The 27250-nt window shown below is 46.9% G+C and overlaps 1 protein-coding gene across 2 annotated transcripts in view; it reads left to right on the forward strand.

Moving 5' to 3' along the window:
- Positions 1-27250, forward strand: part of LHFPL2 (LHFPL tetraspan subfamily member 2) — a 150566-nt gene that overhangs the window by 72213 nt on the left and 51103 nt on the right. For both annotated transcript variants that reach the window (XM_087862046.1, XM_087862045.1), the window contains exon 3: positions 120-177. The gene's annotated coding sequence lies outside the window, so the exon portion shown is untranslated. The remainder of the gene's footprint in view (positions 1-119; positions 178-27250) is intronic.

Genomic DNA, 27250 nt, shown 5'->3' on the forward strand with positions numbered 1-27250 from the left:
GCCTGGGGGCCAGTATTTGAAACATTACATATTTTAATGAGACACAAAATTGTATGCTAAGTCTTCTTTATGTTTAAAAAAAAAAAATTCCAAGTTTTTTTTTCAATTTGTTTCTCCAGGTGGCATTTTTCTGAAGTTGTTCATTGACACTTCCCAGCATTCCTGCAGATAAAATAGGTAAGTAGTCAAAATCAGATACCCTTATTAGAACAATTCTTTGGATACACTTTCCAGGTGAGTAGCAAATCACTTCTTGAAAAGGTATAGTGTTTCAGACTTCTGGACCTTGAACGGTCACACTAGTTTTTTTGGTTTTGGTTTTGGTTTTTTTGTTTAAAAATACCTCTTGGATGAGCATACACAAATGTTGTAAAAGACCCTATAAAGGTTCTGTCACCATTTATAAACAAACTTCGGAGCTCTTCATAATGGGCATAGCTGACTCGAAGTTGTCTTTCCTTTTAAGTTCTCTGTGCATTTCACCATGTGTTATCATTTCTCTGTGAAAGGGGAAGTAGAGATGGCCAATTCAAATTACCCAGTTTTATTACCTGATGACAGCTTAGGTAGAGGAATTGCCTAAATAAAAGTTGAAAACAGTTGACTAATAGGTGATGTATGATTGAGTCTATAGATTCTGATTTATAAAGGTCACTTTTGGAAAGTGTTAGTAATAATACTAGGGGTTGAGTAATCTCCTACAGTATGCATTCAGGAAAATCAATTAAATAATTGTTTTAGAAGACTTTGTCCATCTTTGATTCTGAAAAGGCAGACAGTACGCAACCTGGTCCTCTAGGGGCCTTGTATTGAACTTGAGGACACAGCTCAGGCAAGTATGTGGTTTGGATGTGGGACCCACTGACGCCCTATCCAGGAGGCTCTGCCATATGCAGTGACTTCACATATTTTCACAGACACCATCTCAACTGTGGAATGGTGATTTTTTACCTGTTTACAGGTAAAAGGCCTGTTTACAGATTCTGGGGAAGTTAAAATTGCCCTTATATAATGAATTGAACCATTGATTTCTGGAATGTTAGTAAATTGTCTAATAGCTACTACTGCTTGGGTTAGATGAGGAAGATTGGGTTCTTTTTTTTTTTTTATGGGAACTGTAAACACTCGTGAGTTATGAAATTATTTGAGCAAAATTCCTTCTCATGGGAAGGCCCGGGCTGACCCAAGGTGGGTGGGTGTCTTGTGAAGAAGGTTAATCATTGGCGACCTTATCAAACTGATAATCTTGATGTATCTGTTCCATTATTTATTTACTGGGAGTAGGTGAAACTGATTTTCTATTAATAAAGACTATTAATAAAATATATATATATCTTTTCCTGTATGTTGAAAATAAGGGATTTATTACATGTGATTTTCTGAACCAGGTGTTCATAAGTCTGTTTAAAATTTGGTTAATAATAACACTCTGCCACGCATTGTTCAGGTCCAGACTTTCAGATGTCTGTCAGCCAGGTGACATTGGGGTTGGTAGTGAGGCCTGTTTTCACTCATACAGGTCTACAAGGGAAAATCTTCTCAACAGAGACAGATCTGTGCTGGTGAGAAGTGTGTTTATTTCAACTCCCAGGCACTGTCTGTTTGAGTGGAAACAGGTCCAGTTGCCATTTTGCCCATTATGTAAGGAGTCGCCTGTGAACCCCTGAGTTGAGTGTCTCCATATTTCCCATGTAGTCCAATGCCCCACTGTGGGTTGTCACCCTGGATCACTGCCACGCTGGTCTGTTGAATCCAGCTCTGGGGAGAAGCCGATTCCATTCTGCCAGTGCCTCCAGGAGCTAAGTCATGTTCATCCTTGAAGTCCCCCTCTCTGAAGATTTAGCCAGATAAAACTCACCCTTTTTCTTTTTTAAAAATTGGAAGTTGATCCCATACAAGTACAATAAAACGTGACCAAGTCAGACACAGGAGTGGCATTTTCTGAAATAACGGCATGTGAATTATGAAGAAATCTGACTACTCACGTCGTATCAACTTGTTGAAAGGTTTCTCTTGAACAAGGAGTCATGGCAGTCTGAGGAGGGCTTGTCATCAGGTGGTCCAAGGCTGAGAGTCCCTCTCTGCTGGGCACAGCTGGGTGCCATTGGGCTCCATGATCTAAGGCATGTTCTTTTACCTGATGGAACTCCCATCTCTTTACGTGTGGCTATACCGCTTCCTCCCAGAGCACTTCGGAGGATGCAGCGAGGTAAAGATAGCATGTGTGTGGTGTAACGGCAGCAACAAGTACCTCCTGCGTGTCGTCTTGGCGTCAGGGACCTTGGAAGCAGGAGCGCCTCATGTGGGATGGAGGAACTGCTCTGCCAGGAACCTCCCGTGCAAGGTCCTACCTGCTCTGTTCTGCCCTGCCTACTGGGCGGGTTGTGAGAAATCTTTGAAAAGCGTGAATGTAGGGTGTATAGTTGGTATTAGGGGGCTTCTATTGGGCAGGCTTCTAAAAAAAATCTAGTCAGATTTTCTGGGCTTTAGTCCCAGCTCTACACCTTATAATTAGGTATATGACCTTGAACAAGTTATTAACACCCCTCTCTGGCTCTCACCTGCCTCACAGGATTGCTGTGAGATTAAGTGATGTATTGTGTGTAGAGTGAGGCATATGGAACTAGCACCTAGTGAATCTCAATAAATCTGCTCATAAATTTGCCAGGACATAAGAAGGGAGGCAGAGAATCTGACTTGAAAAAATACCCATGGTTTTAAAATCTCGTGAGTTTGAACTTTGGCTTATTGAGCTGCCTTGTATGTGATGTGATATTACTTAGATCAGGAAGGATCATGTTTTTCCTGAATAAATTGAGAGTGACCTTGTTCTCCAATGTGGGACTCCCTCGTCAGAAGGGGGAAGCACTGGGAGTTAGTCTTCTTTGGCTTTCCATTCATGAGTCAACAGACCTTTCCCCATCTGGGGGAATTTTTGCTAGAATTGACCAAATGAGTGAAGTGAGAGCTCTAGACTTGCACTGTCCGTTCTGGTAGCCACTCTCCCCATATGGCTGTTGAGCACTTGAATCATGGCTAGTGTGACGGAAGCACTGAATTGCTAATTTTACTTCATTTTAGTTCATTGAAAATTTAGAACTGATAGTTAATTCAGTTATTGGAAAACTTCTAAGCATGTTTGAGACAACTTGGGCATGCAGATCTATTTTTTCAACTGTACATTTTATATGGTTGAATCAGGTCAAGTATTTCTGATGAAAACTTAGTACCTGAATTAAGGTGTACATTACGTGCAAAGTACACAGCAGATTTTGAAGTGTTAGTGTTAAGAAAAAGGATGTAAAATATTTTTAATACTTTTTACATTGATTATATGTTGAAATGGTAACACTTGGGATATATAAAGTTAAATATTAAAATTAATTTTTTCTTTTTAAATGTTTCTACTAAAAATTTTAAATGCCATATCTGGCTCACATAATATTTCCATTGGACATCGATGCTTTAGAAGGTCCTTAAAAGGATGGGGTAATTCCTAATTTATTAAGTAAAATACAGTTTTTTCCAATAGATGTGAAGATTGTGAAAGTGTTTTCTTTCTCTTTTTAAAGTTCTTGTTCACCATCTACAGTTAGAGGAATATTTTTAAATATTCAAAATTGGAAAGAAAAAGAAAAGGCACATACATAGCTGTTGTGTTACCTGGACCTTATGTCATACAGCCCAAGGCTCAGTTTTGATGTCTTGGTGTAGACCTTTCTCCTCCACTTCCTTCTGAAATGTGCCAAGGGAGGCACTCACCACTATCCACCAGGATATGAACCCAAACACTACTTCTCAGCTAAATGTTCTGTTTCTTTGATGGTTGTTAATTTTGACATTTGATGCAGGTACCATGTTTCCAGAGTCACATTTTGACATGGCCCAGGAGATTAGTGTAGGAACTGTCATCCAGGAGAAAATGACTGTTAACTGCCTACAGTGAATTAGCCCTCTCTCCTTACTATGGTACCAGAAATACAGAGATACATTCTCAAGGGAATGGTTGCTGGCTAGATGCTTAGTTGTCACCAGTGTATGTGTGAAACATGACAAGAGAATCCAGTTAGGATCAACCGTGTGTTTGTTTCTCATTCATGCCCTGCGTGACACTGAAGTGTATTCTAAGAGCTGAGGGAAGAGTATCTGACCGGGGAATCATGCTGGTCTGGGTTTGAATCATGGTTGGCTCACAGGGTGATAGTGGTGAGCTTTCCTAACCTCTGATTCTGTTCCTGTATGATCGGTGCCAACAAAGACCAGCCACTTACCTTGTCAGCATTCTTGCAGTTGTGTGTACTTGATCTGTGACACCACATGCCTTCATGTGATAAACATGGCGGATACATTGCCATCCTCATACTTTTCCAGGCTGAGTAAATGAATGAGTTTACTTTCCGATATCGTTCTATTCAGGAATTAAACAGGATTGAGATTTCTGTATTAAATACAAGCCATCATCACATTTCATGAAGAATCTGTAGCCACCAAAAAGTGGCTTCTCCCTGCGTAGAGTTTAACTATTACGACATTGAGGTTTTTCAGTTCCAGGGGCAGAGTATAGAGTTCGTTTCCACCAGTAGCTTGGAAGCAGTTAATAGGGGAGGGTGTAATGGCCTTCTTCCTTTACTGAGGGTAAATTGAATCAAATACATGGTGTCTGGATAGGAAAATGATAAAATAAAGTAAAAACAAGATTGTGGTTTTCAAGATTTTAAAAAAGCAAATCAGAGTAATTGGATATATTAAAGACTTAAAGTGAAAGCAGTTCTTTCTCCACTTTTGTTACTTGTGTGTTAACAGCTTGCCTTTTTTATGATAAGAAGTTTTGGCTAGACCTGTGCCATTCAATAGAGTGCTGAGGATTCTTAGCAGGGACAGAATGAAAAGTTGCTTCCCTGGATAGACAGTGAACTTCTGAGGGCTGCTCTGAGTCTCTGAGTCTTTTATTATACCCTCAGTGCCCAGTACAATGTCTGATGCATAGTTAAGTGCTCACTGAATATCGGTAGAATGCATGGAAGATACATGTCTGTGGTTAGACTATAGAGCTAGTTTTATAACATCCTCTGAAGAGAACTCCACTTTGGGCATGTTAGGGCTGTACAGCATAGTGTCTCATACGTTAGGTGCTTGCTAAACACTGGGCAATTGGGGGAGTGAATGTAGACTTAAGTTCAACTTCCAGTTTATAAGGGAGTTTGGGAGTATGACCCATTTATAATTTGGGAGGCCACAAAGGTTCTTTTTTTTTTTTTTTTTTAAGATTTTATTTATGTATTCGACAGAGATAGAGACAGCCAGCGAGAGAGAGAACACAAGCAGGGGGAGTGGGAGAGGAAGAAGCAGGCTCACAGCGGAAGAGCCCGATACGGGGCTCGATCCCACAACGCCGGGATCACGCCCTGAGCTGAAGGCAGACGCTTAACCGCTGTGCCACCCAGGCGCCCCTACAAAGGTTCTTTTAAGCAAAGAAATGAGGTTAATATTAGGAAGGCACCATGGCTAGCAGATTGACCAGAGGCTGGAAACCAGGGAGGAAGGTGCCCCTGGCAAGAAACTATGAGGGTGGAGAGGGAGGCTTGGGAGGCTCGGGTGGGCAGGGCTGCAGCTAATGGAATGAAGTGCAGTGCCACAGTTGGGCCCGTGTGTGGTTAGCTCTGGAGAGGAGCTGGGGCAGCTCTCTGGATAGGAAGGGTAGTATTGCCGTAAATACGCTTCAGGTACAAGGAGTGGATGTTGAGAGAATTCTCATGTGCTGGCCTCAGTTCTTTTGAGAAGTAGAAAAAGTCATCTGTTTGGGGGAGGATAGGTGAAGCTGGGGGTTCTTAAGCTTCGCTGTGTGGAAAAGAGCTCTTCTCAGTGCTGATGTGCCGAGAACATCATCCTCCTAGAAATTCTGGGCGTAACGGTTTATTCGACGGAGAATTCAGGTCCTCCATCTGATGGAGTAAGTCCACAAGGATGATCTGGATCTCGTATCAGCAAACATAGAGTTTTGTTGTGAGGAAATGCTCACGTCTATGGAAGAGGCTGTATATAGCTCCTCCATCCAGTAGATGTGGTTCCAGTTGGTACTCCTCTTGTTCCATCTGCACAAAGAAATGCTGTGACCCTTACATGGAAAGCTCTTTCACCTTAATGATCCACTTTGTAAGCTGCTCCTGGAAAGGAAGGGGATGAGCCCTCCTCATCTGCATGAATATTCATGGAGGTGGTCCAGAGGTGTCTCCCTCGCCGTCATTGTAAAATGTATGTGTGCTTTTACGTGAAGCTTGTTAACATAGGTAAGTCATAGCTGTATAGATTTTTTATCATTTCTCAGGTCAAATCACAGCAATCCCTACTTATCAGAAGGCAGTAGTGTAGTTCTAAAGTCTGAGATCTGCACCCATAAACACCCTATTTGCTCTTTGAAATTTCATCAGGACTTCCTAACAGCAACCGTCTTCTTTTCAGTTAAATGTTGATTTAATCTACATTCCCTTTTGGATTAATTCAAAAGCCAAAATAAAGTTTTTGTAATCTTTTGCTTTTCTTGTGCTCTTGTACCGGTGGGAACCACTATTCACACAGTGGTCCTGTCCTTCAAGACGCCAGCATCCCCCGAGCCACTCCCCACATTTCGTAGGGTTAGAGTGCAGGCAGCCTGTAAAGATGCGATTGGCCCCCAGTCTCTGTACCTTATGTTACCAGCCCAGAACAGCCTGTGGAAAACTCTTAAGAGCTAATTGGCAAGCTCAGATGGACTTAGAAATGTACCCAATTTTGATCCAAATTATTCTATGTACGCAGCCAAGTCGTTTTAGGAAATGGGCTCTTCCTGTCATTAACTCACAGCTTAGGTCATCTCTTTCATGTAATGAAGGCAAATATGACTGAGAATTCACTTTAGAAATCTAGTGTGACTAATCTGAAAGAGCTGGTTCCTGTCTTGTGGCCTCATCAACACATTTCTCTCTTCCTGCTTCATTCTCAAACTGCATCCCTGGTCAGTTGAAGTTCCATCCATTTTTCTCCTCATATTCATGGACTGGCTATGGCCTGGGAAGTCACAGCCAGCCTGGCCTCGTGGTCAGCTGCTTTCACGGACCTCTCATTGTTGTTCACAGTCAGGGTAGCCAACTTACTGACCATTTACACCCCACGGCAGGTACATGGAATCCTCCCCTTCTGGAAATTGTCACACATTTTGGTATAAGGGTGGTTGTAGAGAAGGTCACTTGGGCAAACTTCCAGGAGTTGTGTTTTCTCTAGCTGCTCTTATGCTTGCATATCGTGAAGTCAGGCAACAACCCTTATGGGCTGTTATTGCTGGACTAGAATTGCCAGGGGATGTTTATTTGTGCTTTCTACCGATTATCAAAATAATCCAGGTTCATACAGAAAAGTAGAGACCTGCAGGAGAAGAAAAAATCAGTCTCCTTAGGGGTCACCACTTGCAATCTGGTGGCTAAACCCCAAAGAGTGTCTCTTTTTGTACATTCTTTTCCTCCCATAATTGAGTGCTTTCTCTGTATACAACTTTACAGTCACTTTTTTGTTTACTATGATACTGTATTCATTTCCCCATATCATTAGAAGCTTCTTGTTAAAAGTATTTCAGTGTTGGAAAATTATATCTGTGGTATATACTTAAATCATTTTGACCTTCTGTTTTTAACATTTGAGTTTTCTGATTTTTTAAAATCATTGAATATAAACTCCCACTGTCCTTTTACAGATATTTGTTCAGTTTTAAAAATAGCTCCAGGAACGTTGGGCTCTCCCTGGCAGTAAGAGTGCTTGTTTGAGCTCCCTGTCAGGATCCCTAATGACCTGGATCTTTGCCAGTTTGGGAAATAAGAATGGCACCTCACTTTAATTTTTGCTCTTTTTATTTCTAATGAAATTGAATGTTTTTCTTGAACAGAATAGCCACCTGTATTTCCTTTTTTGTGATTATGTCGTTTTCTTCAGGTGAAATTGTCATTTATGAGGGTTGGGATGTTTATGATTTTGACCCCTTTTCCTAGAAAGGTTTATTGAGATGCATAACTTTGCACATACTATCTTAGTAATAGTTCTTGTATATGGAATTGTCCTTTATGGGAGATGAAATCAGGTGTGAAAGTGTCAAAGAGAACACACTTGGAGGTTCTAATATGACTTCTTGGTTGGGACTGTCAGCATCTGGAAAGTCAGCTGTACCCAGGGAGCACCAGACCTGGTAGGCATGCCAGCTATCACCCTGCCTCCTGCCCTGGTACTTCTCCCCCCCCGCCTGTGCAGGGCACATGGTGTAGCTCATGTTGATGAAATAATAACAATAAACTCCACATGCTGGCTCCTAATAAAGTGTTCACTGACCCCATGAAGTGATTCATACCTGCTTCTCCCTGGTGTTTCTTCTCGGACTGCTTAGCCGACTTCCTTGCCTCTTCCTTATCATTGTTTCCAGGGACTCCTCTACCCCTTTCCTTCTTTGCCTTGCATTCTCCAAATTATATGGCTCACCCTGTGACTTCAGCTGTCACTCATGGGCCAGACCTCCCAGACCAAACCTCTCCTCCAGGCTGCAGGCCCAGGGGGTCTTCCCCTGGTGTCCCACTGGCAGTTACGATGCATCGTGCCCCAAAATGAACCTCTTCCTTCTCTCTCCCTGGCTTTGTGGCCTGAATTTTCTATCCCACTAAAAAGGCCTCCAGCCCGTCTACCAAGCCAGACACCTGGGCAGCATCTTGAGACCCCCCTTTACCTCATTGCCCACATCCCACGGGTTACATGACGACCTTTCAGTTCTGCCTCCTTCATTAATGCTTCATCTGCATCCCTGTTCTTCCCACTCTGGTCCAGGCTACACTTCTGGGAGGAAGGAAGGTGTGTTTTCCCAATCAGATACAGTCTTTAAAAAAAAAAAAAAAAATCAGGTTTCTCTAAAATACAAGGGCATGGTATTTTAATGGAATATTTATGAATTTTTTGCATGTGAATTGAATCCTCATCCATGAATTTACCTTTTATAGAAACTTGAATTCGGTACCTACTTGTTTTAAAGCAAGTTTTAAAGCTTGTTTTAAAGCAAAATATGCCTCGAATGGTGTCTAATACATATTAGTCAAATGAGAGCCCCTGGACATTACTTTCTAGTGAAAGGGTGTTTGATTTGAGGGCTTGCCATTTTTTATTTGGATCTTAATTATTTCCATATTGCAATATGTATTGTTTTTTGTAATATTGGAATTATCCTTTATTAGCTAGCTTTTCAACTTCACCTCCCAGGGAACTCAGGCAAGGAATACAAATATTTTCATAAGATTCTTCGGGGGAGTAAAATTAATATTTTTGAGAATGAAATATGGTGAATTGTCTCCTAAGGACTGAAAGACTTTATTAAGATAGCAAAATATCCTTCCCCAGGGGTACATTTTTTCAGGGCTTATTGGAAATATGGTGCTGGGAAGAATAAGAGGAAATTTAATGCCATGGACGTTGGAAACAGCCCCTGAAATCCAGTCTGTTTTTAGAACACATATAACACACTAATTCCTGGAGATTTAAGACAGCTCTGTTCACTTCCTGAGGCCGTCAGGCTCATTATGGCTATGACACGGAAAGGTTCTTCAGCACGCATATGCCGCGACAGTGTTTTATTTACTGTGAATATTTACTACACTTGGACGCAGGGTGTCCCTGTCCATCTGCCTTCCCATATTGGTTGTCAGGTTGCTTCCGTGTTGGGACTTCTCTTAGATTGGCTTCGCCCAGAGCAGATCCTATGGCCAGGATTCAAGCACAAGTAGGTTGTTGGAAAGTAATTCTGGAAGACACTGGTAAAGGAACAGGTATGTGAACTCCCGAGGAGATGAAAGGCAATGAAGGGATGATTTCGAGTCAGTTGCTGCTGTGGGCACCTGGGCCTGAATCCTTAGTGAATTCTAGGAGGCGTCCTTCAGAACCAGCCCTTGGAGGGCCCAGCAAGCGGGGGGAGACTGCCTCCACCTCCCATCTGTCACTGACGGGTGGCTGCTCTTGAGGCCAGCACTTAAGCCTGCTCTCTGCTTGGGTGGTGGTTGTGGGCGCTTGCTGTCAGCATGCACCCAAGGGAGAGGAGGGGTATGCGTGGGCCACTGATGGCGCCTGCCGAACGCGCTGCTTTAACATTTTAACAATGATATGCAAGGTCACTTGGAGACGTCACAGGTGGTCAGAAACAAAGCACATGCAGAGATTGCTAGCAGAGTGTGAGTTATATCAGTGTCAGATAGATACTGAAGTGAATTTAAAATACTGAGAATTCGATGCCACTGATCCTGAAACGGGGGAGGGAGGGATGTAGGGACAATCTCTGAGAGGTGTCCAGGTGAGGATCCTAAAATGATACACTGTGCCTCAGTGAAAAACCCTGATAAGCCTTGACAGTAACAGATGGAACAACTGGACTGTCAGGGCTTCTTACAGGGCCGAGGTTTCCTCGTTGCTGATCGGCCTACAGAATTATTACTAAGCCCACAAGGAAATTACGGGTTTTTTTCCATGCACTCAGATCTGGAAGAAAACAAAAATCTGACGGAAATTCGTGGCCAGCCAAGTCTGAACAGAGCCATCCACATTACTTTGGGAAATTCCTAGGGAAGGAAGGAAGGGGGAATCCGAGTTGTTAGTGCCCCTTAAAAAGAACCCATCTCTCTTATTTTTTTGATTCTTCTCTGTTGCACATGGTCTTGAGGACACATCCTAAAATGGAAAATACCTTCTAATATCCTGTTGGCTGTTCTGTGAGTGTCGTTTGGGGGATGAGTGGATACGATCTCAGACCTGTTGTGTGACGGTGGAGCAGCAAAGAGGAGGTCAGTGTCCCTGTCCTCAGTGAGTTCCCGATCCAGCCATGAGAGGACGAGCAGAGAAGTCACTGCTTCTGCGATAAAGGGATAATAACTGGGGACAGAGGATGGAAGAACAATTCTGATATTTGGGGAGGGCATTCCAGAGCTGTGACGTTTGAGTTGGGCCCGAGTGATGACTGCGTTTCACTAAGGCATGAAGGAAGAGAATGGCGTCTAGGGGGGGGACGGGTGTGGACGGAGGCAGGGGGCTGGGAGTGCCGGGTGTGCTCAGGGAGCAGTGAGTGGTTGGCGGGACTGTGGTACATGGTGTCATGAGGCTGTACCCGCGGACAGGAGAAGTCAGCTTGTCCAAGGCCTGAGGGCCTGGCCACTGCCTTCGTTGTCTCTCCCGTACCGTCAGAAGGCAGATGGCATTGACAGCTGAACCTCCTCTGTCCCCTCCAGTTTCCTCAGCAAATATCCTGGCGTCTTAGAAATAGCGTAGGATGATGAACGGGGCTTGTACAACCTGTGTGGGGCTCAGCGTTGCACAGATGCAGCCTTCTGGCCATAAAATGAACATTTTGCGCTTAGCGGCTGATCCATGATCCTAAGTGGCCTTGTCGATGAGGGAAGCGACATGCTTCACACAGGTGGTCAGTATTCGATGTAAAGTATATCCTTGTCCTCTCTTGGCCATGTATTTTTTGTCACTCCAGCAAGCCCAGTGTTCTGTATTTCTGGAAATACCCCGCTATATGTAACAGAATTATTAGTGCTTATCTCTTCCTAGTTCCCCCTTCTCTGCTCTCGCCATGTCATCACATCAGTGTGGGTGCTTTAGGCCGTGCTTCATGGACACATCTGTGCTTAGAATCCCTCACTGCACAGATTGGGAAAGGGAGCAAAGTAGTAAGCCGGCTGCAGGTTTTCTCCCGTACCCCGCTGAGCAGCTGAGTCCCTTGGTTGTTTCTAATGGTTTAGCTACCTTGGTAGAGGGAAAGAGCATACGATGTGGTATCCGCATCCTGGAGCCGTTTCTCACGGTGAACTGGGAGGGAACAGGAGCTAAAACGGACTCCCAGACGCATCTCTAGGAACCCTGAGGAAGTTGGTCCGTTACTCTCTCAGCAGATCCTTCGACCAGCCTCTTGCTCCTTGAAGTCAAACTTGCGTGTAGTTCATCCATTCCCAGAAAGGCTCTCGAAGGGGCTGTGCTGCGGAACTCCTTCAGCCAGGCACCTCGTTGGTTTCTTAGACTGACCACTGTGCTCAGGGTTCCGTCTCCCGTGGGAATTCCTACTTCCTCTTTATCACACATGGCGTGTTTTTTCCCATGGAATTCCCCCCATTTGTCTGTAGATTCGCTTTTATCCAGGAGATGTTTCCCTGATGATTTCACAGCTTAAGACAAAAGTTTTTGATGCCAAAGAAAGACTGAGATGTCTTGGTTCCAATTTAGTAAATTGATCCCTGACAGCTGTGTGTCTTTGGGTGAATCACTGTACTTCAGTGAATGAGTGTGTAAGAGCAGTCAATTCTGAGAAACTTGTAGCAGCCAGAAGCAGTTTCTTCTCTCCTTGTCAGTCACTCTCCCTGATACAAGAGGAGATACAGAGGTAGATAGGACATGTTTTCAGTTTTGCATTTAGCAGTGTGCCTTCCCTGTGCACTGTACTCGGTGTGCAGGGACCGTGCTCGGGTCTGGGTCTTGAATCTGAGGAGACTGCCCTTGTTCCTGGTCTCGTGAGTGCACGTGTCTCCACGGTCCTAGATCATGGCTTGACTTGGCCCAGCCCATGTGAATCTTCACTCACCACTGGAACCCTTGCGGTCTCATGAGCAGAGCACTAGACCTGTTTTCCCCAATATCATTGCTATTGAAACCTGCCAGTGGAGAACCTGGTTTTAAGGATGGATGAGCTTTTTCTTTCTGATGGAGCAGAAGGGTACGGATTTATGGAAGGGCACAGGTTGGTGACCAATAGGCAGGTAAGAAGTAGAATAGTTCTTCATCAGCTTCTGTGGAAGAATAGCCTTTGACCTCCTGCTCTGCTATTTTTTGTGCTATTTTCACTGAATTTCAAATTTGTGAAATTTAGAGTTAATGGTCATGTTCATTCTGTAGGAAACAGTACTAATGTCAATGCACAAAAATGTTAGATCTGAAGAAAAAGCCTGCAAACCTTTGTGCCTACAACTTTTAAGAATGTTTTCTAGGGCTACTCGAGATGATTCTGAGTGGAAGTTTGTTCATTTCTAATTACCTGAGAGATAACTGTGGTGGCTTTTAGTTTTATAACCCCACCTCAGGACTTGCAGTAGTGGTGTCCCTTCCATATATTAGGAGGTGGTCTGGAAACATGTGTGACATTTCTGGGGTGTTTCATAGGTCATCAGGAACAAAGCATGCAAAACCAGAACTACTCCCAAAATTGAGGATTCGTGACCCAGCTTTCCAACTACAACAGGAAAGTAGTCTTTTCTGGCTTCTATAAGGTTATTTGTTGATTGTTAAGCAGGATTTATTTTTATTGTGAGACTTTTCAGACTTTAACATGGTAACGCATACAGCGGCTTTTCAAGGGTGGGCTTTAGGATTTGGCATCTGTTCTGGGATCTCTTTGTTCTAAGAGCACCTGTGACCCCTGTCCAGAACTCGTGTCATTCTGACACACTGGGAAGATGCTGACATGTGGTAGATTTGAAACCGTCACGAATCCCTTTTTTTGCTCTTCTCATCTAGAACTGCAGCCTTATTTCCCTACCCCGTGAGGCTGGGCTGGCCTTCTCACTCACTTGGAGTGACAGATGCAGCCCGAGCATTGTGTGAATCCCAGAGCCTAGACCTCGAGAGGTCTGGCAGCTTCTGCTTTGCCCTGTTGAGACTCTGCCTTGAGACCTGTGTGGAAGGAAGCCAGTCCAGCCTACAGGATGAGGAGAGGCCCACGGTGCCCCCATCAGCAGGCAACATTAACTGCCGCATGTTTGAACGAAGCCTCAGTGGGCCTTCCAGCATGGCTGACCCAGCCCAGAGCAGTGCATCCATGAGCCGGGGCAGAACCAGCAGAGGAACTGCCCGATGGCGCATGAAATCCTGAGAAATAATAAATCCTTGTTTTTGAGGAGCTTTGTTACACAGCAGTAGTTAGCAGGGATACTGACTTAACATAACACCCAACTAAAGACTGAAACGAGACCAAAAATGTGGTGGTTTATCTAATCCGATACTTTCTGTGAGGCTTTTCTGGCTTAAAATGAAATTTCTGGACAGGGATTTTCTAGAAACCCCAGTCAAGTGAATAGCTACCAAGAAAAATGTGTTTCGTGTATGATTAACGGCACCAGAAGCTGGCACCCAGTCCCAGTGTGAGTGAGGCCGCGCGGCTGGCGCTAACGCTGCCTCGGGAGGAAGGCGAGAGGGACTGATGGAGGAGCTGTAGCCTTCCCCCCAGCGTTGTCCCGAGGCCTGTCTGATGGCTATCTCCGAGGTGACCGGGTCACCTAGGGCTCATTCTTCAGGCTGACAATGAGATTCGAGCAGACGCAGCTTCGGAGGCGGCCCCTCTGCTGCCGTGGCTGGCCCGCTGCGGGGATGTGAGGCCTGCCAGTGTTGCAGCCGTACGGCACGTTTCATTACTGCCGGCTCCTGGGAGCAGAGCTGATGAGCAGATGTCCAAGGCCCCGTGAGGTGCGGAAACGTAAGAGGCCCGGTGCCAGTGCCCCTGGCCGAGGCCCGATTGCTGAGGGCCTGGGGCCTGGCAGCTCTGCATCCTTGGTTATCACCTTCACCATCTCGTCAGTGCCCTGCGGCCAGGTGGGGCTGTGTGCAGGGACATGGGGACTGCAGGCGCCCGCTGGCAGCTGGGAGGACTCAGAGCCACAGCAGTAGCTACGCCCAGGCCCTGAGGGCTCACAGGGGAGGTCGTGACAGTCAAGCTATGGCCACGCAGGCTGTAGTGAGTTGGGAAGAAGTAGAAGGTTCTGGGAATCATGGGAGTTGGAGCTGGTCATGAAGCCTCTTCCTCCGTCATGGCCTGATCATTCCCCCTGGGATACTCTGGAGCGGTTTGTAAAATCTGTTTCCGAATGACTCAGGCTGGGAGTCTTCCAGCCATTCCCTTGAGAGATGGAGCGGCTTTTTCTGTGGAGGAAATATTTTCCTCCGTATTGGTTGGGATCTTTTGTTGGTTGGCTCCAGCCCCATCCCTCCTGGCTGGTCTCCCTCAGACCACCCTGAGCAAGTCTCCCTCTACCTCTTGCCTTCCCACAGTTAAATCTATGTCATGCTTCCGCCGAGCAGCCGTTAAACTGAGGAGGAGGGGCCTGCTTCACGGGCTTGGCGCTTTCTGAAGTGATGACTTTCTCCAGCTGCTTCAGCCTTCTCATTCCCCTCCTCTGAATTTCTCTCTAATTTTTTCATCCCTGAAACATCTCATATGTGTGGAAACTGTGTGGTACTCCTTAAGCCCTGGAAGGGTATATATTTCAGCACGAGAGTGGCATAGGCATTGAAAGGTTTTCCAACGTTCTTCTGAGTCTTTGCTAGATTGGACTGACCTTGGTTTATATGTCATGGACTAAAGCGTGGAACAACGTGTAAGTGGAACATGGTCCTCCAGAAGCCAGGAATAGTGATAACATGCATCGTACACGCTGGTCGGCACAGCCATGTGAGCACCGGGGTCCTACGGCATTTCTTTGGGGGAGTTGCTGTAACTCAGTGCACAGTCCAGTAAAACAAAGACAGTAAGAGTCTGTGTATCTGTACAGACCACAGCCATGTTAGGAACGTTTGGTAAGCAAGGGATCGTGGTTTTGTGGGTCTCTGGCTTTGTTGTTAGGAGCTGGGAGATGAAAAGCAGGAGCTCACCAATGAGACTCAAGTTCAGGCCATGTGGTGTTCAAAGGCTCTGAGATCAGATTGGAAGAGTGGTTTAGATCAGTGCTTTTGTGAAGCACCGTCCGCAGAGTGCTGCAGTCGCTCCAGTTCCGAGCGGCCTTTTAAGGACTACCTGGAGGTGGTGGTGGTCATGGGAGCAAGGTGGCCCTTGCCGGCTCCTTATTTTATAGTCAGCACCAGCTCTGCTCCCAGCTGTTTCATACATGCGCCTAGGGTTGCTGGTCAGATTCTGTTTGATAAATGGTGTTCTGTGCTCGAAAAGAAAGTTTGTAAACCACAGGTTCAGAGGACTGACTTCTAGTAAAAACAAACACAGAGAGAAGCCTCTTTAGCCAAGCAACTAACGATTACATTTCTGGGATCCACATAGATCAATCCACAGACATTTGGAAGCAGCAAAAAGCAGAGAACTAAACAAATAGATATTTCTGTGTAACTACTGTGTCATCAGGAAACTCTTTGTCAATATAAACAGAACGTGTAGACTGTGACCTCTAAGTGGCAAGGCGAACAAGAGGCCAGTTACGGTCGTATGTGCCAGTGACTCTGCCAGATTGTGTCGTTCTTAAGTAAGCAAGCACCAGCGGGTTCTGGAGTCGAGGTTAGTAAGAACCACATGATAAAAGCAACCACTTACTGAGAACTTTCCTTTTGCTGGACACTGTGACTCAAGATGAATCATCCATGCTAGGACATGTACGTTCTACTCTCCCCATTTCACACACTGAGGCTCAGAGACTAAATTGCCCAAAGTCACACAGCTGATAAAGTGATGGAGCTGGGGATGGGTCCTTTGGGCTGGAGTTTATGTTCTTAAATATTCCATTATATTGCCGTTCTCTGTTAATCTCTTGTTTATTTTTATCTCTGTGTGTGTGTCTGTATGTATGCATGTATGTGTATTTTTTTCCTCCTAATGGGTTTGGTGAATGGAGGACCTAAGGATACCTGGTTTGAGAAAATGTCTTTTGTTTTTTTAAAATCATAATTACAACTTCATGGTCATTCCACTCAAAGTTTACTTCATCTAAAACTGAAATTTAGTCTTACATGTAAATAATCCTCATTGATAGAAAAAAGAATGTAGAGAAAAGGAGCCAAAGCTCTAACCTTTACAGTGAGTACTAATACTAAGCAGGCACGTACAGCACTAGAGAGATGTTTGTGTCTGGATTTAATGGCTCACAGATAGTCATGCAAAGTTTTATTGATGCAGTAGAAATCAGAACTGTTGAAGCCCATTGCTAAGACAGATGGAAATAACGCTTCGCAGGTTTTAAATTTTTTTTTTAAAGATTTTATTTATTTATTTGACAGAGACAGCCAGCAAGAGAGGGAACACAAGCAGGGGGAGTGGGAGAGGAAGAAGCAGGCTCATAGCGGAGGAGCCTGATGTGGGGCTCGATCCCAGAACGCCGGGATCACACCCTGAGCTGAAGGCAGACGCCTAACGACTGCGCCACCCAGGTGCCCCAGGTTTTAAATTTTTAAATGTCGATTGCTTCTCTCAGATTCCTTAGCTTCTCCAGTTCATCCTCTGTATCATGATCTTCACGAAAGCCCAAGAAGGGGTCTGTTTTTGGTTGTCTGCTCTTGCCTTAGTTCATGGCCTTCCAAATGTGCACAAACCTATTCCTCACTCTGGCTGATAACTAGATTGTTCAAGCAAGTGTGTTAGGCTCCACTGAAACTCCTCTCTGGTCAGTTGACTCTGGAGCAAAGTAGGTCCCCTAACGAGTGAATTTAGCAGGCATTTAGTTTTGTTTTTATAGGTGTATTTGGAAAAGCTGGAACTGTTGGAGGAACTATTCACAGCACGTGCAGGTGGCTCGAATGATCGGCCTCCATGCATCACACAGTTTGAACCGAGACGAAAGCTAGTAGTGCGTTTCTCCCCTGGAGCAAGTGAGGCCCTCAGGGAGAAACATGAACTTCTGTGGGTGCTTAGGAAGTATTGAGCAATAACTCTCTCAGGCCGCAAGGGCGCCGTTCGCCTCGCAGAAATTTATGAACAGTGCCCTGGTGGCTTACAAAAGTTCATTTTCTTTCCCAAGTGCCTGGCTCACTTCCTGAAAGTAATGCTTTCATCGAAGGATTCGACCGTACTAGATCGTTACAGAGATGTGCCTGAGAAACCCCACTCTTGATTCTGTAGCAGATGACAATGACTTTGCTGAAGCAGGGCCTCAGAAGTGGCCTCCTGATGGGGAATGTTGCTGAAAGGGGACACGGAGACCAAGTTGCTAAACGACAGAGTTCTATCTGATCTCGTGGAACAGCTCTCTGAGCTCTTGCGAGGCATGTTGGAGCTGGGCGTGTGGAAGCGTCGGACCCGACTGGCTGTGAAGTGTGCAGTGTGCCTCACGGTGACAGGCGGCTTGTCAGGGGTTTCCAGAACATCTGTTTCGGAGAGGGCGGTTGAGATTCCTACAGGGGAGTATTTCCATTCATTGTCCATGAGAAACAAGAGTGAGTGGGCGTGAGTGAGACGCGGATCAAGAGGAAATGAGTCTGCGCTCCACTTGGGATTACAGTGCAGATGAATTCCATATTTTGGTTAGGGAATGTTTTCTTTTAGAAAAAGGAAGACAAAGAAAAGTTCAGATTCTGACCCAGTTACTGAAAAGCAGACTAAGAGGCAGTTAAATGCGTGCTCACACAGTCACTTCATGGTTTTGTCTTTGTTTGTGTGTTCTGGGCGTGTGTGTGTTTGTGTGCGTGCGCGTGCGTGTGCCCGCACGCCAGAATATGGCCCAGGACTTCCTGGCACACTTTCTGCCATCGGCCTGACTTTCCCCACCGAGGTGGCCTGGTCTCGCCAGAACAAGCTGCTTTGCAACCGCTGTAGTCAGGAGAGCTGCGGGGCCTCACTGCATCGGCACACGTCTGTGACTCGAGGATTCAGACAAATGATACGTATTCGTCCTATTGACAAAAATCATAACCGAGGTGATTTCTGTGAGAGATGGTAGCCCCATAAGAAGGCAGCTTTGGATTTTGATTTGGAGATTTTATATGCCCACCCTGTCCCCTACTACATAAATCCAGGAATGGAGAGGCTGATACGCTCTTCGTACTTTGTGTTCAAAATGCGCTACCTCCGATGATTCCAAACCAAAAATCTGAGCTCTGTTTTCACCTCCGAGGTGTCACTCAACAGGTCAGTACTGGGCACCTGCTGTATGCACCAGATGCTGTGGGAGGTTTTGATGTTCAGTTGGGGAGACAGCTGTGGTCCCTGCCCTCTGGAGTTTGCTGTCTGCAGCAGGCTGGGTGTGAGGCCCGCACAGCTTGGGGGTGTGAAGTAAGGGAATTGCACAACGTCTAGAAGAGAGCCACCCAAGGGGCTGCACAGAGCCCAGAACAGGAAATTCCATTGCCATGTCAAGCATCTCCCTCTCCTTGCTGCTTCAGCGCTGGTGGGTGGTCAGTGATTCTCCTCAGCCACCCTTAGCCCTTCCCACCTGGTCCCAGAGCAGTAACTGTGCTGCCTTCTCCGCCCCTTGCGAGAGCCAGGGCAGAGTGCTTGCAGCCTGGCCCGCTGGAGGCGGGCTGCCCTTAGCATCCTAGCCTGGAATTGCAGGAGACAATCAGAGGCTATGACAGACACCCCTGCCCCCCGGCAGCCCTTCCCCCCAGTCACGTTTTCTGTCCTCAGTGCACGTACCACAGTGGCTTCATGCCTCGTCCTGACCCTCCTGATATGTTGTCCTGGTTGGCACCGGGCAGATCTCCCTGTCTCAGGCCCCCAGATGTTTGTATCTGCAGGTGACTGTGGCTGAGGGAAGGCTCTTTCTCCCCCTATATCCGGGAGGCCAGGCCTGGGGACTGAGGACTGTGTTTCAGGGGTGAGGCTGTGGCCATGACTGTCCTGCTGTTCTCTGTCCTCTCAGAGGGACAGTGAAGGAAGGTGGGAAGCCTAGAGAGCCTCAGCAGGGAGGACGGGAGACTCCATCCCAGCGTATCGCAGTGCCCCAGTGAGGTCTGTGGACACCTGCTGCCCTCCCTGCGGGCAGAAGCAGGTTCCCCTAGGCACTTACTGAGCAGGCACTGGGTGTGCAGTCCCGTGGGCATGTGACTGCAAGTCCGGTGAGGATTCGGAGCTCAAGAAGTTTGTGGGGCTCTCCGGAAAGGGAGAAAAGATGTTCTCTTAGACACACCGTGCTGTAGAAAGTGCTGTGCCATTGAAGGGGTGCAGATAAAGACTGGATCCCATTCAGTGCGAGCAGATAGTCTGAAAGGAAAGGCTCTGTGGAAGAGATGGCAGCGGAGCTAGACCGTGAAGGACGGATTGGCGGTGGCCCTATGCCCGTGAAGGGTGTGGAGACCACAGCACTGAGGTAGGCACATGCGGGCCCCTGCCTGACTGGAGCTCTGAGGGTAGCAGGAGAGGCTGAGATGTGTTCTGTGGCTCCCAGGACACATACACAGGCCGCAGCAAGGAGGAGCCCAGCAGGGCGATTCCTGGAAGTCTCAGGAAGCAATTCACAAGCTCCCTTTGCTGGTAGGTTCCACAGAGGGACAAAGCAAGTGGGTTTGGCAGCTCTGTAAAGATCGTGCTGCTGGGCCCACAGCAGTGCTTGTCCTTCAGAAACCTGAGCCTCTCAAGGGACCTTACTGGAGAAAACATGTTCTGGGGTAGTGTGAGGTCCCTCAGAGATTGTTCACTTCTCCTTTCCTGATGGCAAATCAGAGCCATGACACAATGCTGAAGAATTTATTTCCCAAGGATGCAGAGGTAGCTGGACAAAAGCTTAACTACAGTGGTTTAAAAAAAATCCAAAGGTCACAGAGCTACTAAATTGCTGTAACTTAAGGATTCTAGAATTACAAATGGCTTCCCTTTTAAAGTGGACCCTTGTCATAATTCAAACTCAAAGCATCCTAATGTTATTTCTGCTACAGAAATGTGTTTTTTCAATGTGGATACTTTTTTCCCTTTTCCTTCTGGTTTAACTTAGCCTTAGTGGTTATGGCTCCTACCGTTGGTAGGCTCGGTGGGCACAGGCTAGTGACTGCCCGCACCTGTGTGGGTATCCCGGCACCTGGCTCGGCTTTAATTATTACCATGTACCTGTGATGCGTTTTCCTGCACTGCAAGTTCTCTTCCTGTGGTTTTTGTAGCACAGTATTATTTTGTGGGTTGGTTTGTTACGTTTTCCTCCCTTTTGTGTGTTAACTAGGTCCCCAGGATCTGTTTCAGTGACTGATTTATCAGCTGCTAGGCTGGTCATAGTGTAAGTCTTTATGAAAGGGGACCCTCCCCTTTCCCAAGGACTCTGTGACTGGCCCAGCCATGAGTCCGATGGGGTGTGACAGGCGGTGGGCTGCCTCTGTGTTCTCCATACAACAGTAAATGTGAAGTGGTTTCTACAAGCAGACATTTGAAAGAGGGGCTCCGTAGTGTCCTTCAGTGGGCTCCCACATCTCATGACTGCTCGGGGTACTCAGATGAGAAACTACAGAGGAAGCACTCGTAAGGCCTTTGGGCCTCCAGTCAGTGTGTTTATATTTTGTTATCAATGGATACTTGGAAGTTGCCTTCCCCACTTTCTCGTGCCCCTTTTGTTTCCCCAAATGGTTCCTCTCCCCCACCTTCACTGCCCACCAACTGAGAAGTCCTGTTAGTTCATTTCAAGGTAGCTGATTTAGCATCTGTCTGGAGAGCAAGTGCCATGCAGATCTGGGCTGAGGTGGGGGTGGTAGAGAGTTGGGGAGGTGGGGCTGTCACTCACGGGTGAAATATCAGGCAGTTAATTAAGAGACCTACTTCCTCTCTCTGGGAGCTAAGGAGTTTTCTGCCCCTTTCTTCTTAGTGTTAATATTCCTAACTTTTTCCCTCCTGGAGACCTCAGGCTCTGCTCAGAACACTCTCAGGATTCCCTCTGGGGTTGCTAGAGGCCAGCACTCTTTCCTCACCGAAAACACAGGGGTTTCCTTATTGCTAAGGGCCAAGGGCAGGATGACAACAACTTTCCATGTCCCCATAGCAAGGTGACAGCTGCCTGGCAGGGCTGTGCGGTTTGCTCAGACAAGCAGATGACTCCAAATCCACCCCAGAGAGCTGTTTCAACGGGACCATTGTCTGCCCCATGGAGGCAGAGCTGTTGTCCAGGGCTGCCATTAAAACAGTGGGTTTTGTAGCTGTTTTGATGTGCCCCTTAGGAGTCATAGCTGGTTGTGAAGCAGCAGCAGCTGCAGGACGCTTGAATGAGGGGCATGGGACATAGGTGCCAGGAAGGGTCCCAAACAGCTCTACTTCCTCCCCATCTTAGGGAGACTGAAAATGACCAGTGCGGTTCTCTTCCCGCCAGTCCCTGCTAGTGACCACCAGGCCCTCTGCATTCTGCAGGCTATGAGTGTGAGGCCATCATGGTTCCTAAAAAGGAAGGCCAAGACTAGGGTCTGTGGCGCATTGAACTCAGTGACTGAGACATTAGAACTGAAAGGAGGAACTAACACGGAAACCATTGTTTTTGGAAAGACATAGCATGTTTCTTCCGTCAATTTTGCAGTGTTGGCAGATAAAATGCTGTGGCCCAGAGATCATCACCAGTCTCTTTTTAAGGAAACAAACAAGACAGTGACCTAATTCGGTCCCTTTTCATTTATTATACATTCAAACATTACCAAAGAAAACTGGAAGAGTTCCATTTCATAGTTTAGTTAACATGAAACATGGCTCTTAGCGCACAAGGAAATGGATATTGAGGGGCATGGCATATATTTTGTTACTTTGCTAGTGCAGAATAAATGCAAAAGCATCTATTGTTTTGCCTCAAAAGGAAATTGTTTTATATGTGTATGCATGTATGTGTACTTTAAAAAAAATACCTCTGTTTGCCACACATTGTGCTAATCACCTTAGAGACCACTTAGACTTTTTCTGGAGAGTCATAAGGTCTAGATGAAATATTGAGAGAGCATTAAATGCTAAAATGTGTGGACCTACCCAAGTGCATTGTGAGATCAGAGAAGTGAGAGATTGGGTTGGAATGGAATTTAAAAATATATCTTATTAACTTCAAAGGGAGACATATGGAAATGCTAATGACCTTTTAAAAAAAAAAAAAAAGCAAAAAGTTGCCTGGTTTGTGTAGAAGTTGTGAGTGGGGGCAAGGAAAATGCCCTGCCTGGCTGTGCGGTTTTAGGTGTCTATCCCGCCAGCCCACATCCCCAGACGCTGATGTGGCCAGCTTGTGCAGAGACCCCCGGGGACTGCAGCGCCTCATCCCCAACCTAGATGACAGTGCAGGGGTCTGAAAGCTCTCCATGTCTCTGGGGAGTGGGATAGTCAAAGGGGATGGGAAAGCCAGTCTGTTAACAAACATTTCTCGAGCACCGGCTGTGTGTAATTGAAAGATGCACAGACGCTCTAGGCATTGTGCTGAGCGCTGCACACGCTGCCGTGTGTTCCCCCCAGTAACTCAGTAGAACACTGAGTTAAGTGCTTCCCCTGACTTCAGAGGAGGAACCAGGCTCCGAGGGGTTAGGGGCTTGCCCAGGGTCCTCATGCTGCTCCCGAGTGGCACAGCCAGGAATTTGAGGCTCACGCTGTCGAGGGTCGTGTTTCCTGGTGTGCGCTTGGTGCTGGGCAGAGACAGCAGAAGGGATGTGTGGTGTAGCTGCAGGCCTCAGGCAGCCTTTGGGTCTCCAACAGGACAGGAGCTCTGTGAAGGGCAGCTTCCACTCAGTGCTCCTGTCATGTGGGGATCACGTGGGGAAGGGGAAAGTGTGCCAATGCACATGTGGCTGCTCCCCTTCAGGACCAGTGAAAAGCGTTAAATGTGAAGGTTGGTGTTGTGGGCAGCTGTCCTTAATCACTTGGCAAACATGACAGTCTCCATTGTGGTACAGTCACACATTCGGGTGGGCAGCAGGAAGGAGTGAAATAGGCTATGAGGAGTAGTGGAGACTGGGGTAAAGTGAAGAATTTATGTCCTTTCTAAAAAGGACAGCTACTTAAAAAAAAAAAAAAGATTTATTTATTTTAGAGACCACAAGCAGGAGGGGCAGAGGGAGAGGGAGAGAGAGTCTCCAGCAGATTCCATGCTGAGCAAGGGGTCCCACCGGGGGGCTTGATCTCACCACCCGGAGATCAGGACCAGAGCCAAAATCAAGAGTCAGATGCCTACGTGACTACGGCACCCGGGCGCCCCATGAACAGCCACTTCTTAACTCTAGTCTCTGCCATGTGGAAATGTAAGCCCAGTATTGCCAGGTGTGTGGGGTTTTTTTCCCTCCCAAAGAGAAGCCAAAAATCTAGATTTTTACATTGTCTTGCAATCTTTAAATGCTACTAACTTTTTAAAAAATTTAATGGGTCAGCTGTTACTTATAAGCCTCCAGATTTTGAAGCCTCTGGAAACGTTGGCAACCCCAGGACACAAGACCAGGGGTAGCACGTGTATCTCATTTTGTGGGCCCGCGTCAGGCACAGCTCCACCAGCGCTTCTCACCGTGTGAGTCACCTGGGTCTTGCTCCAGTGTACATCCTGACTGAGGAGTTCTAGGGTGGGTTCTGAGATTCTGTAGGGATAGGGGCTCTGTCGGGGAGGATTCTAAGGCAGAATCTAGGCTCAGTGGTGAAAAGCACTGTGGTGACTTAGTGCCATCTACTGTGAGCTCAGGAAAGGCAAATGGCCTGGCGTATTTGCCATCCCTGGAGTACCCCAGGAGAGTAAGGTAAATTAGCTGGTTACCGTCACTTCCAGATCCCCCTAAAAATTCAGAATTTGAGAGCACAGCAAGCTCAGAAGCTTTTGCTGTTACATCCTTCCTTCTTGGGCACACTCCTCCATATAAGAAAAACTTGGATTCTTCTCTCTGTCATCTGGGAACTTGGGTTTAGGCTATTAAGGTTTCAACTTGGGTGGGATAAAAAGAGAGTTAACTGATTGGCTCTCCTTTTTTTCTGCTGTATTTCGAGGGTAAAAAATATGTCTTGCATATGTTGGTGTTCTGTTACTTCCACGTGGCCTTGGCGTCCCTTCAGCATGGGGTCCATGGTGGGAGGAAAGGGTGGGTGCTGAGGAAATTGCTTTGAGCAGAAATCATCTTGTTTCCATTCACTAAGAGCTGTTCTTGGAGCCCTCTCCAGGTCCCCTGCCTGTGCTCCATGCCCTTGGAACTGTATGCCAGGAAACAATATGATCTTTCTTAATTGGACAAGTGGGAGGAGAGGGACTGGGTGAGCCAGGATGGGCCGGCAGTTGACACTTAAAAATAGATCTTTTTCCTCATGAATAAACCATTTTGGGGGGACAGAAATGCCTCGCACATTTCTCACCATCCCAGGCAAGTCAGTGGAGGAGGCCAGCAGGGCAGGGTGCAGCCAGGTGGGTGGAAGGCCTGCAGAGTGGGGTTACCATGGCAGCTCGGCCCCTTGGAGAAAGGTTCACCAGCCTCCAGGGAGTATGGGCTGCTCTCAGATCTGAGGCCAACGTGTATGTTCTAGAGGATGGCTGGGGGAGTGTGGAGGGGGAAGGAGAAAGGCCTGGGAGGAGTGCTTCTTACACTCTACTGTGCCTATGACTGTTACATACAGATTCTGATTCAGGAGGTCTGGCTGGGGTCCGGGAGTCGTCATTTCCAGCCAGTTCAAGGGTGGTGCCGATGCTTCTGTTCCTGGGAACACACTCTGAGTGGCCACGGGTTAGAGTCCCCTGTGATCTTCAGGCCTCTGAGGAGGGGTGAAGGCACACAGACAGGGGAATTACCCCACTCCGTTTTGATCATCCTGTACTTGGCCTAAGCTAAATAAAAGATCAGTGCTTTGACAGCTGCCTCGGGTCACACTGACGATGTTTCCCTAGCCTGGTGGTGGTGACTAACAAGATTCTGAGTGTTGTGTAGTATAATTTGGCTGGTAAAAATTGCATCTATTTGGGCAAACTGTGACCACTGTAGATGCAATGACTAATTCAGTAAAGCACAAACCTGCACTAGCTGATGTATACAGAGACTCTTCTAAAAATAATGGAGCAGACTTTACCAAAATTGTAAGGGCAGAAGAGTAGCCCAGACACTAAAGCTGTGAGGTTAAAGTCATTTTGATAATTTTAAAGCCTTTAGAAGCGTATAGGTAGTTTGCAAGGTGGCAGGGGAATAAAATCATTCCTTGAGAGGCCAGGATTCTGTTCCCATCTGTAGGAGATGAGTATGATAGGCCTGGGCTGAGACTGGGGGGGAAAGTTGGGCTGGCTCTGTAAGCTGTTGGAGTTTCTTCTAGAGCTGAGTAGAAGACTGTACTCCTCTGTCTCCTTGAAAGACTTCCTTGCAAGGGCGGGGCGAGGGTCATCCTTTTGCTGGGGCCTCGGACTGACTGAACAGGAGAGGCAACAACAGTTGGCAGAGCCCTGGCCAGTTTCCGCTTGAATACTGACACCGCTCCCCTCCCCCCATGGGAGTTCATCCCCTGTGGGGTCTGCCACCACTCACGTTTGGTCCCTGGGCTGTTTTCAGTCAATGGCATTAGTCTGTTTTTGGCATGGGCCCCTGAGGATTTGTAGTGAAATCTGGCTGCAGAAACCATGGCTGGGTGATCTTCACAGAAGGAAACCCGGTGAGCTCCCTTTGCATGGATCTTTTGCCTGACCCCCATTTCCTGAGGGAGAAGGCCTAAGTCTCTTCCAAGGGTATGAACAGCCAGTCTGATTATTAAAACTCTGAGGCCAGTAGGCTCCAGCTTGTGATTTTGATTGTATTCTAGAGATTGTTAGCGGTTTGTGTCAGAATCCAGAGCCCGTTGTCCTGTGGAAATGGTGTAGTTGGTGAGGCCTGTGGAGGAGCCCATAGCCGGCCCATCCTGTGGATGAGGGATGGCAGTAATGGAGTCCAGGGCTGGCCGTCCTGGTGTGCCTGTGGTTAGGGCTTGGGAGGGGAGCAAGCACTAGACCTCCCTCACTTCCTCCTCTCCAGGGGGTTCCGGTGAGGGGCGCCCGAAGGCATCAGTGAGTGGGTGGGGTTGGGAATTTACAGGCAGAGCTGGGGACCCAGATGGGGGGGGGGGGGTGGCTGGCTGGGAGGAGCCCCTGTGGATGGCTTTTCTCCCCTGGCAGTTGGCTCTGGTGGGAAAGGGGCCCTAGATCTTTGCACTTCCCAATTCCCCTCTCCCCTTTGTGCGGAACTGGGACAATGAGATAAGCAGGAGCCGAGACTGAGAATGGGGGGTGGGGGTGGGGTCTCTGTAGGAGAGGGGGTTTTCTGAGGATTGTCTTTATCTCTGTTCCCCCCCCCCTGCTGTGATTCACTCAGGGTCAGCGCTCAGTGGAAAGCTAGGGGCCCCATGCACTGGGATGCTAAGTGTGGTGTTCCAAGTCAGAACTGTCTTGGATTCCTTGGCAAAACCACTTCTTGATGTCTCACCTGTGCTGCGTGCTAAAGTTCAGATGAAGCTTCATTTCCTTTTGTGGGATACAAAGAACTAAAATGAAATGGGGAGCAGTCCTGGGACACTGGAAAATGGTGTTTCTTCCCTGTTACTCCTAAGAAGTTGATGGCTTTTCTCCCTGCATTCCAGCAAACTTGTTCAACTTGAAAC

Source organism: Ursus americanus, chromosome 5, assembly GCF_024610735.1.
Source record: "Ursus americanus isolate L20-20 chromosome 5, mUrsAme1.1.p, whole genome shotgun sequence".
In the NCBI taxonomy this organism is placed as follows: Eukaryota; Metazoa; Chordata; class Mammalia; order Carnivora; family Ursidae; genus Ursus; species Ursus americanus.